This window comes from Sus scrofa, chromosome 7, assembly GCF_054392235.1.
Source record: "Sus scrofa isolate SSC_HxYL_T2T_F1_AM1 chromosome 7, Sscrofa_HxYL_maternal_Yorkshire_Landrace_v2.0, whole genome shotgun sequence".
Classification (NCBI taxonomy): domain Eukaryota; kingdom Metazoa; phylum Chordata; class Mammalia; order Artiodactyla; family Suidae; genus Sus; species Sus scrofa.
The window spans coordinates 49,445,546-49,457,660 of record NC_139389.1 but is presented as its reverse complement, the minus strand read 5'-3'; the positions used below and the strand labels follow the sequence as shown (position 1 = coordinate 49,457,660).

Below are 12,115 nucleotides of genomic sequence, written 5' to 3'. Positions count from 1 at the left end.
CCTCATGGATACTAGTCAGGTTTGTTAACCACTGAGCCACAATGGGAACTCCTCTTTGTTCTTCTGTTGATGGATGTTTAGGTTGCTTTCATGTGTTGACTATTGTAAAATACATCTGCAGATTTTAAACTGATTTTACTATAGAACTAGCTTCATGGTTTTCCTGAGTTGTAGATGTGCATGGCCTTGGTATAAATAAATAATTACACACGTGCATATGTATACACATAAACTAGTAAGGCAATCTAAAAATAGAGGGAAAAAAAAGTACAATTCTTCCACAACCCTACTAACCAGTTATAACTGCTCATGACAGTTGTGTGTTGTGTGTATTTTTGAAAAAATGTTTTCTTTGGCATACATTTACATTTTTTCCTTTGTCTATACATCAGAAAGACCAATAGCCGGATTATAGTCACACAACTTTCACCCTTTCCATGCATGGTGATAACGGAGCAAAGGCCTTTTGTTTTTCTTTCCGGAAAGTCCTGCTTCTGAGGGTGGGTGCCTCCTTCGCTCTCTTATTCACAGCCTGGGGGCTGCCCTGCAGTTGAAAAGATTATTCCACAGTGCGGGGGGGGGGGGGGGGGGGGGGGGGGGGCCCTGAACCCAGTCTGGTCGTTTTTCTGTTCCTCCTACTTGCTGCAGGTCAGACATCCTCAAGGCCAAGAAAAGTTGTGACATTTGGGCAGGACACTTACTCCAGGGGAGTGTGTGCACATTTCTCCAATGGGATAAACCCTTCGCCTTTCTCCTGGAGTTTAGTGTTCCGATTCGATTATTGCTGGCCTGACTTTTTAGCCATTTTCTGTCTCTTTTTCTAATAAGAGAAACTCTGAAACGTGTAAGTGCCTCCAAGTTTCTAACCCATCTATGGTGCACCTGCCGTGGCCTCCCCCACCCCCATCCTCACCCCCACAGGCAGGCAGCAGGGTGGGCGGCAGCCAGTGCTAGCTTCCCACCTCCCCCAGCCTGGTCACCAGGCTCTGGAAGCTTCTCAGGGCCAGCTTTGCACTGGAACGGGCCCTACTCAGCAAACAAAGAACAATGAAAACATTGTTCTCTGTCAGGTTCACAGGGTAAAACCTTCTGGGCCAGGCGCAAGCTCCCTCTGCTTGGCTCTCTTCTGACTTTGACTTTCTAAGGGACCAGGTGCTGACTCCTGGCTGGGGCCAAGGTTATCCCCCAGTGCAGAGCCCCTCCCACCCCCCCCCCCAACCAGGCTCAAAGTCGCTTTCACATCCCCCTTCCTGGCAAAGGCCATGATCCCGCCCCACCTCCCAGAGACAGAACAACTGTAACAAATGCCAGTGTCATTCTCCCTCTTTCTTTCTCACCATCATGATTCCTCCCATCCTACTTTTGAAATACCAAATATACATCTTTTCCCAAACATATATGGTGGTGTTTTTCCTAAATGCATGCTTAGCCTATCTTTAAGGAAATCAGGCCCTGCCAATCGGAGGTCCACGCATCAGCATTTGGGCAACCAGGAGTGTTCTCTTGGAGGTCAGTTTCAGTAGGATTAAAATAATTTCTGCCAATGAGCTTTTATGAATTCGGGAGATCTAAAATTGAAGTTTGTTCTATTTTAATGTGAACTCATTGACCTATACATTTTGAGATGTGTCTCTGATTGCTGGAGGAAAAAGATAGCCACAAACATTAAGGACCTTTATTCAGAACTGTCTGAGACCAGCTCAGCAGGATGGGGCTGAAGAACGAGTGCTGTGAAACTTAAGGAAAAAGTTAACATAAAACAAGACACAGAGACATTTATCTTAAGTAAAGGTGGGAACCGGGGGACTCAAGGTCTCAGGGACCAAGATCCCCACCTCAAGAAGCCACACTGCTTTTTTTGTGCTCTTGAGGATGACATCAAGTGAGGAGGGGGTTGTAGGTGCAGGATATAGGTTTTTTTAAGTTATTTTAAAAGTCACATAGCCAGGAGTTCCTGTCGTGGTGCAGTGGTTAATGAATCCGACTAGGAACCATGAGGTTGCAGGTTCGGTCCCTGCCCTTGCTCAGTGGGTTAACGATCTGGCATTGCCGTGAGCTGTGGTGTAGGTTGCAGACGCGGCTCAGATCCTGCGTTGCTATGGCTCTGGCATAGGCTGGCGGCTGGCTACAGCTCCGATTCGACCCCTAGCCTGGGAATCTCCATATGCCGCAGGAGCAGCCCAAGAAATGGCAAAAAGACAAAAAAAAAAAAAAAAAAAAAAAAGTCACATAGCCAGTTGCTGATTAAGCTTTTATTCTGACCTTTAGGCATTGAACAATTATTAGCATTGAGGAAGTTTGGTGTCAGCTATCTATGCATAGCATCTAGAGAATCACCATTGTGCTTCTGCAGATGGCATGCGTATCTGCAGCAATCCGGTGTGCCTAGGCTTACACCTTGGTCTCCTTGCTAAGGCATATCCTGCTAAGGACCCCTCATAAACCCCTTGGGGCCATGAGGCTCCTCTTTCTTTTATTCTTAAGAGGACGTATCATGCTGTGCAAACGGCGTGCCAATCTGCACAGGTCCGGCCTGCCTAGACCAACACATTAAGTCCTCATTCAGCTGAGCACATGAATAACTCATGCCTTTAGGTCTCTGTTCTTAAGCTTAAGTCATTTACCAGCACTGCGACTGTTCTCTAAGCAGGAAGATGGGGTAAAGTAAAGCAGGACAAGATGGAGTTTTCAGCAAAGAGGCCAAGAAAATATTGTAGAAACATGACTCGCAACACAAAATAGCGTTTTTTAAAGTAAAATTAATTTTCTTTGAAGTCCCTTCTAAGGCTTTTTAAAAATGTGAGGTCCAGTTATATGACAAATATTAAACTCACCAGGAGACCATTTAAAGAGTATATGTGCCCAGGCTTCCCTCCGACAAATGTCCTGTCAAAATATACAACATTTCAGTTCCCATCATGGCACAGTGGAAGCGAATCCAACTAGGAACCATGAGGTTATGGGTTCAATCCCTGGCCTTGCTCAGTGGGTTAAGGATCTGGCATTGCTCTGGCTGTGGCATAGGCCAGTGGCAACAGCTCTGATTAGATCCCTAGCCTGGGAACCTCCATATGCTGTGGATGTGGTCCTCAAAAGACAAAAGACAAAAAAAAAAAAGAAAATATATATATATACAACATTTCATTCTTTGAGAAGGTTTCCTTGTAACATTTGCTGCCTACCCCAGGCAACCACCATTTGACTTTTTATAAAGACTGCAGATTTGTTTTGCCTTTTATAATGTCATATGAAAGGAATAAAATCATACCATAAGTACCCTTTTGTGTCTGGTTGTTCCGCTAACATGGCCCATTTGAGAATGACACGTGTCGTATCAGCATTTCATACCTTTTTATTAGGAGCCTTTGGCCCAACATTGACCAAGAAAGCCTCAAGACAGGCAGCCACTTGGAGCCAGGCAAGGCCACAGCAGGTCACTCAGCAGCAGAAGTCAGTGGCCATGTCGTAAGGACACTCAAGTAGCTCTGTGGAAGGACACTCAAGCAGCATTTTGGAGGGCACCATGTGGCAGGGAACTGAGGCCTCCTGCCAACAGCCAGACGAGTGCACCATCTTGGAAGCAGATCCTGCAGCCCCAGCAAGCCTTCCAATGACTGTAGTTCTGCCTTTCATAACCACACCCTCATGGGGAACCTGAGCCAGTTTTCCACGGTGTTGAAATAGTTGCCAGCATTGCACGGTACAGATATACCACAATGTATTTATCCATTTGCCAGTCAGTGGACACTGGGAGTATTTTCACTTCTTGGCTGAATTATGAATAAAGATGTCTTGAACATTCTTGTAGAGGTCTTTTTTGTGGACATGGGTTTTCATTTCTCTTTGGTAGATATCTAGGAGTAGAACTGCTAGATCATAGAGTAAGTAGATGTTAATTTTGTTTTTTAAAAAGCCAGATTGTTTCTTAAAGTAAGTACATTATTTCACACCCCCGTCAACATGTTATAAGAATCTAGGCACTCAGACTTCCTCATCAATATTTGGTGTTGCCATTGTGATGGTTATGTAGTGCCGTCTCACTGTATTTTCCCTTTACTTTGGCTTCCTAACTTTCAATTTTCTAGTACATGTGAATTAGCACCAGCCATGTGAAAATATTATGCAAGGCGTACAAGTGCCGTGCTGCTCAAAGTGCGGCCGTGGGCCTGTCATATTCTCTGGGAACTGCAGAGCCTCAGGCCCCACCCCTGACCTCCTGTTGAATCAGAATCTGTATTTCACCAAGATCCCCAGAGGGTTCTTGTGCCCCAAGTCAAGTTCAAGAAGCATGGCATTAGGGCATGTAAAGATAAGTAAGATATGGGTATTGTCCTCAAGAAATGAGGCAGCATAAAAAAGGTGGTGAGGAGGGAGTTCCCATCGTGGCACAGCAGAGATGAATCGACGAGGAACCATGAGGTGGTGGGTTCGATCCCTGCCCTTGCTCAGTGGGTTAAGGATCCAGCACTGCTGTGTGCTGTGGTGTAGGTCACAGATGCGGCTCAGATCCTGCATTGCTGTGACTGTGGTGTAGGCTGGCAGCTGTAGCTGCAGTTGGACCCCTAGCCTGGGAACCTCCATATGCTCTGGGTGCAGCCCTAAAAAGAAAAAAAAAAAAGTGGTGAGGAAGAAAGAAAGGCAAGGTTCTTAAAATAGGCAGATATGCTGCAGCAACAGACGTGAAAACAAGGCCTGGAGAGGTGGGAGAGGGCTTCATGGGGAAGGTGTCACCTGTCTGGGTCATGAGCAATAAACAGAAGGAGGAGGAAGAGGTATCCTTGGCCACCTTGTAGGATGCTTAACCTTAAAAAAGCAGACGTTAGACTGAGAGGTGGTGAGAGGAGAGGGAAAGAGCAGCTTTTGGACAAGAGTAACTGTACGAGTAAGAGAGAAAGAAGTTCAGTGACCTCAGCTTCCCCAATCTTGTACACTGTTTACATACAAGATAGAGGAGTTCACGTGTAGATAGAGGAGTTCCCATTGTGGCTCAGTGGGTTAAAGATCTGGCATTACCAGGAGCTGTGGTGTAGGCCGCAGACGTGCTTGGATCCCACGTTGCTGTGGCTGTGGTGTAGGCTGGCGGCTACAGTTCCGATTCAACCCCTAGCTTGGGAACTTCCATATACTGCAGTGTGGCTCTAAAAAGAAAAAAAAAAAAAAGATTGTAGCTATATATATGTTCATTCATTCATTCATTTAAGGTTTTGGTTTGAGACCTCAGGACATAGAACTAATAGAACAGATACTATGTGTCATGATTATTAGCAATGGCAGTAGTTTTTTTTTTTAATTTTTTTTTTTTATTTAGAGTTGCACCCCTGGTGGCATATGAAGATTCCCAGGCTAGGGGTGTATCAGAGTTGTAGCTGCTGGCCTACACCACAGCCACAGCAATGCCAGGTCCAAGCTGCATCTGTGACCTACACCACAGCTCACAACAACTCCGGATCCTTAACCCACTGAGTGAGGGCAGGGATCGAACCTGCATCCTCATGGATGCTTGTCAGTTTCGTTTCTGCTGAGCCACGAGGGGAACTCAGACTGTAGATTTTCTTGAGCGACAGCAAAGAAAGTGCAAACATCAAGACCCGGGACACCAAAAGTGCAACAAAATATTGATGTGGAAATTAGATACAAATAGAGTTTTATGTGTATACAGAAAAATGTGTATGTATACACAAAAAGGAGCCATTTGGATTTTGGAATGGGCAAGCCAGAATTTAGATAGATACATTTTTTTCTATTTGATTTGAACATTATCAGTGTTGGGAGCTAAGACGTGGGGTAAAGTGTGGTGAGTACTTAGTTGCTTAGATGCTAAAATGAACCAGGGCAGCCTGTGGTGTGAGTGCCAGAAGCTGTCTCCATGGTCAGTCACAGTGGGCTTCACGATGCTGTAAATGTGCAGACACAGCCTGCACCTGGGTGTTTATTTAATGTAAATAGTTTTTGTTTCCAATGAGGCAGTTTCTGGTACTCCTATGCAATATTACTCAGCTTTTTTTATTGTAAAAAGAAAACCCACTCTTTAGGAATGAGAAGGGATTTTAGGCACACGGGTCATCTAGGGGTCACTGTGTCAGACAGGCCCCATCCTCCTCCTCTGGGCTTTAGATCTGCGTTGAGATCCATTTTGGTGGTTGGTTTTTAATCCAAACTCAGTGCATTTTTAAAAAAATAGTTACAAATACAAGATAAGGAGAACACTTGAATACACAGCAGGGAGAAATGTGCCTGGTGTAGGTTCTGCAGAAATCGCCTGAGTCCAGTCCACTGGCGGTCTGTTTCCCGTTGAGAACATGAAATGGAGCAGAACCAGCCACGATCCATTCTGCACGGTCACAATAGGATCCCTCCGACTGGCTCTGTCTTGGGTCATCCCACACCCCATTGCGTTTTTGCTTGTATTTGTGCTCACACAGCCACCCAGGAGATGGACTGGAGCTGCAGCCACGGCTCCCAGACCCCTTGGAGGAACCTTAGCCTTTTCTTGAGTCAACATGGGCACTTTGGTTGGAACGCTCTGGCTGGAGCGGGAGCCCTGCCGTCCCCTTGCTTGCCTGCTCCGGGCTCTCTGGGGTCTCACCGGCAGGAGCATAGGTGGTCATCGGAGAGCCCCAGCCCCTTGGAGGCCCTGTCTACATGTGCTTTCACGCCCTTAGCCTGCAGGAGTCAGGTTTGCCATTGAAAATGATAACCTGCACATTTTTCTTTTGTATTTTGATAAACACTGAAGAAGCTGGAGCTGTTAAACTTTATCTTGGGGAAAACCTCAGAACTGGCTTATTTGGTGTTGTGGAACCTCTTACTGCTTTCAATACATGATTAGTAATCAACTGTTTTGTACATTGTTTTCAGTTTTCATTTCGACAAACAAGCACTGTAATTACAGCTATTAGAATAAAATCTCTTAACTATTAAAAATACAATACAATACAATGCAATACAATACAATGCAATGAACCAGGGCAGGAATAAAACACATTTAAAGTGAGTTTGCAGATTGATTCTAGGGAAAGAATCATTAAAGAAAAGACAATTTTAAAAGGGCTGCAAAGAATTTTGTAATTGGTATTCTTTTTTTCTTTTTTGGCCTTTTTAGGGCCACATCCATGCCACAGGGAGGTTCCCAGGTTCTCAGTCGAATCTAAGCTATAGTTGCTGGCCTACACTACAGCCACAGCAACGCCAGATCCTTAATCCACTGAGTGAGGCCAAGTCAAACCCACGTCCTTATGGAAACTAGTTGGGTTTGTTATTGCTGAGCCACAAGCGGAGCTCCTGTAATCCGTATTCTTTAAAAATGCTATCCCATTTGTTTTTGTCTACCAGGTCTAGGAGGACATCGTTTGAGTTTACTAATAGTCTCCCCTAGGAAATTGAGTTTATCACAAAGTGGAGTATAGTGAAAAGAACTTGAACTTGAGTTTATCATATAGTGAAAAGAACTTGGATTTGGTTTCTCTGCTTCCTGTCTGCCTGACCTTGGACCAATTACTTTATCTGAAATTGTTTCCTCGCGTGTAAAATAGAAAAACAAATCGCCCTCTAGGGTTGTTGTGAAGATCAAAAGCTCCTCCACGAGCCCCTTTTTCTTTTATTCTAAAAGTTCATACTCATTAAGTGAACTGTAAAGAATTTTAACAAGGTGTGGGGAGAATTGAACTCTAACTTGACACATAAAGATAAAATATTTTAAAATACGTTTTGAATTTGAGACACCTTGTCCTCAAAGCAAAATAACTGGGAAATGAGAAAAAGCCATCAGACCAGGGAAGCTGTAAACTGGACTGGTTACCTAGCTTTTCAGCCGGAAAGAAGGAAACCGCTCATGGGGCTATGCAGTGTCCGCCCTGAGAGTGGGTAACAGTGCCCCCTGGTGGACGATGAATGGAAAGAACACACTCAAGAGTTTCCTAGTACCTGAAACTTTCTGAAGTAGATACTCTTGCTTGTATACGGTATTTGCCTTTGGTAAAAACAAGTTCTTATTTTTCCCGCCTTCGGCATATGGAGGTTCGCAGGCTAGACTCAATTGGAGCTACAGCTGCTGGCCTGCGCTACAGCCACAGTAACACGGGATCCGAGCTGCATCTGCAACCTACAGCACAGCTTACGGCCACGCTGGATCCTTAACCCACTGAGCAAGGCCAGGGATCAAACTTGCATCCTTATGGATCCTAATCGGGTTCGTTAGCTGCTGAGCCATGACAGGAGTTCCAAAACAAGTTCATTTTTATCACACGATCTATCATTCTGGTTCATTTATAGGCATCTGCTATTTTCCCTGACTCTACAGAGCTACGTTTACAGAGCATAAATTTTAAACTTTTTCTTTCAATGATCATCACAATCTTGAACTGTGCAAGAAGTTCACTGTCAGCTGGGCCTGAATCTTCGTGTTATAAACATTCGGCAAGAGAGCAGCCTGAGCCATGGTTTTCATATGTAAAATGGATTTGGTAATACCTGCCTTCCTGTGATCTTGGCAAAATCGTGCAGAACGCTGTTTGTAAATGTCTTTGAAGGCTGCAGTGCCTGCAAAGCGCAAAATATAACTATGATTTAAAGGAGGCTTCAGGGTGAGGAAAAGAAAATAACTCCAAAAATGCGTAAGAGGCAATTAATTGCAAAAATGCAATTCAGAGTAAAACTGAGGCCCATTAACATACTAACAGGTTGTGATGTTACATCTACATATTTTTTTTTCCCTCCAGAATCTCTCCATTCTGAGCTCTTGAACCTACACAGCTTAGTTGTAGGAGAAGGATTGGAAGCTAACACTGAACATGCCTGTCTAATCTGCCAGGCTCTGAGGTTTCACACATTCTTTTGTCATTTAAACTTTCCACCAACCCTTTGAAGAAGGTGTTATTTCCATTTTCACAAATAAGGAAACCACCCCTCAGAAGAGGTAAGTAGCAGAATCAGCATTTGCACTCAGGTCTGTTTGACGCCCCGGTTTCCCCTACCTCACATGTCGGGTTGCTAAAACATCCCCCCTTCTTCTGCATCATTTTTTGCAAACAAGAAACACTTCAGTAAACCTCAAGAAGTTTGGGTCCCCCCCCATAATTCCATAATTTCCCTTCTCTGCTCTTCAGTTCTGCCTACTCTGCACCCAAATGTGCACTAAAACCAAAATAGAATTTAAATATGTGTACGTAAATTGAGTACGTTATCTGCAGGTAGGGAAATTTAAAGGAAAATCATAGGCAGTCTTGAATCCCTTGCAAAGGGTTCAGGGAGCCCAGCCCTGCTGTGAGCCATTACCCAGTGTTACTGCAGAGTCACAGTGTCACAGCCTGGGAAGTGCTAGAGACAAGAAAGTGTCCCATTTTATTGTCCGGTGAGTTGGGCCAGTGGCTTATTTAAATAAAATCTGTTGCCTTTTAAAAAGTCATTAGGCTCCAGAGTAAAGAAAACTATCTTTGAAACTTCTAAATTGACAAATTAGATCAGCTAATATTTGAGCTTACTAGCTGAAAAATTCTTTACTGGACTTATATAAATATGCTTAAATTCCACATATATACACAGTATAATGTCAATTTTTTTAAAAAAGCAGAATATAGGAGTTCCCGTTGTGGCTCAGTGGTAGCAAACCAGACTAGTATCCATGAGGATGTGGGTTCAATCCCTGGCCTTGATCAGCGGGTTAAGGATCCAGCGTTGCCGTGAGCTGTGATGTAGGTCACAGATGCGGCTTGGATCTTGTGTTTGCTGTGGCTGTGGCATAGGCTCTCACTGGACCCCTAGCCTGGGAACCTCCATATGCCACGGGTGCGGTCCTAAAAAGAAAAAAAAGAAAAAAATATATATAAAAGCATGTGGGTAGAAAAGTGTTAAGAGAAAGTTAACATTATTACGTTTCGGTATTGGAATTACAGATAATTCTTATTATCTTTTTTTATCATAAGCACAAACTGCATTTGTAATGGGAAGACATCTTAATATAAAATACACAGACATCTTTGATGTCGTGGCAGGAACCTAAGAAGCTCAGAAGGACAGCTGTGTACTTACTTCAAGGTAAGTGTGTGTTTCTTATGGAGTAACTTCAGGGCTGTGGCCTCGGGCAGTACTGTTTAGAAAATGTGAATCCAAAGTTTGAAAGGTCAGCTTACTCAGAGGGTTAGTGCCCAAGCCAGTGGAATTATTCCTCAGGTTGCATTTTCAAAGTGCACAGTCCTTCCTCCATCTTTGTGGGACGATTGAGTCACAGTTTCCATGACTGCTCTGTATTTGTTATACAGATAAAGGGACCCACGGATGTGGAGGGCAGGCAACCATACTCCATTTACATAATGGACTTGAGCGGACGTCCTGGGAGTTTGGTAGTCACAGGGGGTCCCAGAACCAATCTGTCTCGGACACTGAGGGGCAACTGTCTGGAGAATTATACAGTATACAGAGTGTGGACTCAAAAGATCACTGAGATAGGTTGCTTTGGGGTTTATCATACAGAACTAAACTTCCCGAATGTCTTTGGAGGAAAAAAAAAATCCCCAAACTGTAAAACCCCGAAATCCCTCAAACCACCAAGTAAAATCTCCAAAAATGGAGAAATGTCCTCAAGGAAGGTGGGATGAGGAGGCTCATTGGAGTCAAGTTGTTCCGTGGCAGAGAGAACGCGCATTCCCTTCAGGCAGAAGGATGGAGATGAAAAATACTCAGTCCAGGAACACTCCAGTAAGTTTCTAAGTCAACTTGGGGGTCCCTCAAGCTCCTTCAGCGTTCATGCTGGGTGCCTTTATCCTGGTCTGCAAAAGCCTGGCTAAGAGGATGCCCACCTGTCCTTTCCTATCTTTGAAATTGCATCTCTGGGCTCCTCAGTCTTTGGGCATCTGTGAGCTCATCTGCTTTGAGTTGCTTTCTTCCTGGACAGGGAGTTTTAGAGAAGTGACAGTGAGCTACTCACGGGTCAGACAAGGAGGCTTTGGTCATGTGGGAGACAGCAGAGTGAGGAGGGGTGGGAGAAAACTAGACCCCCTCTGGGAGTTCCCTAGTGGCACAGTGGGTTAAAGATCCAGCGTTGTCACTGCAACAGCTTGGGTTGCCATTGTGATGCAAGTTCAAGCTCCAGTCCGGGAACTTGCACATGCCACAGGCTTGGCCAAAAACCCAAACCAAAACTAGACCCACTCAGAATAAAGAGGAAAGGCAAGGGGCTAGCTGGGGGCGTCCCTGAGGGTGGGGCCCTGGGGCTGAGTGAGGACGACAGTGCCAGGGCAGGGAGAGGGTGAAGCAGGGGTTGCCCTGCCTGAGGGCTTGAGGGCACATAGATCATCCTATTTTTAAAGTGACGTTTTTTGGGTGTTCAATTTCTTTATCAAATTTATTTGAGTAACTTCGTGTCCCTTCCATTCATGTTAGATTGAATGAAGCACATGCCTTCCATCACGTCCTCCCAATATTTAATATTTCCTCTTTTCCTATTTTCTTTATTCATTTCCTGTAAGCAATGAAACATTATAAATGACTTTCACCCAAGCTTCTAAGACCCCTAGGACCTCTGCCCGATTATATATAAAGTAGCCAGCACCGAGGTGGACCAGCCAATGTAATGATGATCAAGATAGGGGTGACTATTTACAATTTGAAAAGTAAGAAAATGAAGCCAGATTTTAAGAGATATCTATGAGGGGGTATAATGGCAGAGTCAGTATTGCGAGGAATGAAATTCAGAGATCTGGGCGTTCCTGTTGTGGCTCCGTGGTATGAACCTGAATGGTATCCATGAGGATGCGGGTTCGATCCCTGGCCTCGCTCAGTGGGTTAAGGATCCAGCAGTGCCGTGAGCTGTGGTGTAGGTGGTAGACGTGGCTTGGATCCTGAGCTGCTGTGGCTGTGGCATAAGCCAGGAGCTGCAGCTCTGATTTGACCCCTAGCCTGGGAACTTCCATATGCCACAGGTGCGGCCTTAAAAAGACAAAAAAGGAAAAGAAATTCAGAAATCTAGAACAACTAGATGAAGGTTAGAAAAACGAAGCTGTGCAGGGCCTGGCTGGAAGTGGAGTTTGATGGTGCTCCCAGGAGGAGAGGGCGCCAGGAGAGGTCACTGGGGGCGGGGCACAGTCCCAGTGATGGAACTGGTGCAGCAGAACCATCAGGA

General features: G+C 44.8%; 1 pseudogene across 10 annotated transcripts in view; it reads left to right on the top strand.

Annotated features, from left to right (window-relative positions):
* LOC102161511 (chloride intracellular channel protein 5 pseudogene) overlaps positions 1-12,115 on the top strand; it is a 62,873-nt pseudogene that overhangs the window by 15,951 nt on the left and 34,807 nt on the right. For all 10 annotated transcript variants that reach the window (XR_014810228.1, XR_014810230.1, XR_014810227.1 and 7 more), the window contains 2 exons: positions 8,718-8,914; positions 9,921-10,032. The product of XR_014810228.1 is annotated as a chloride intracellular channel protein 5 pseudogene, transcript variant X6 (transcript). The remainder of the gene's footprint in view (positions 1-8,717; positions 8,915-9,920; positions 10,033-12,115) is intronic.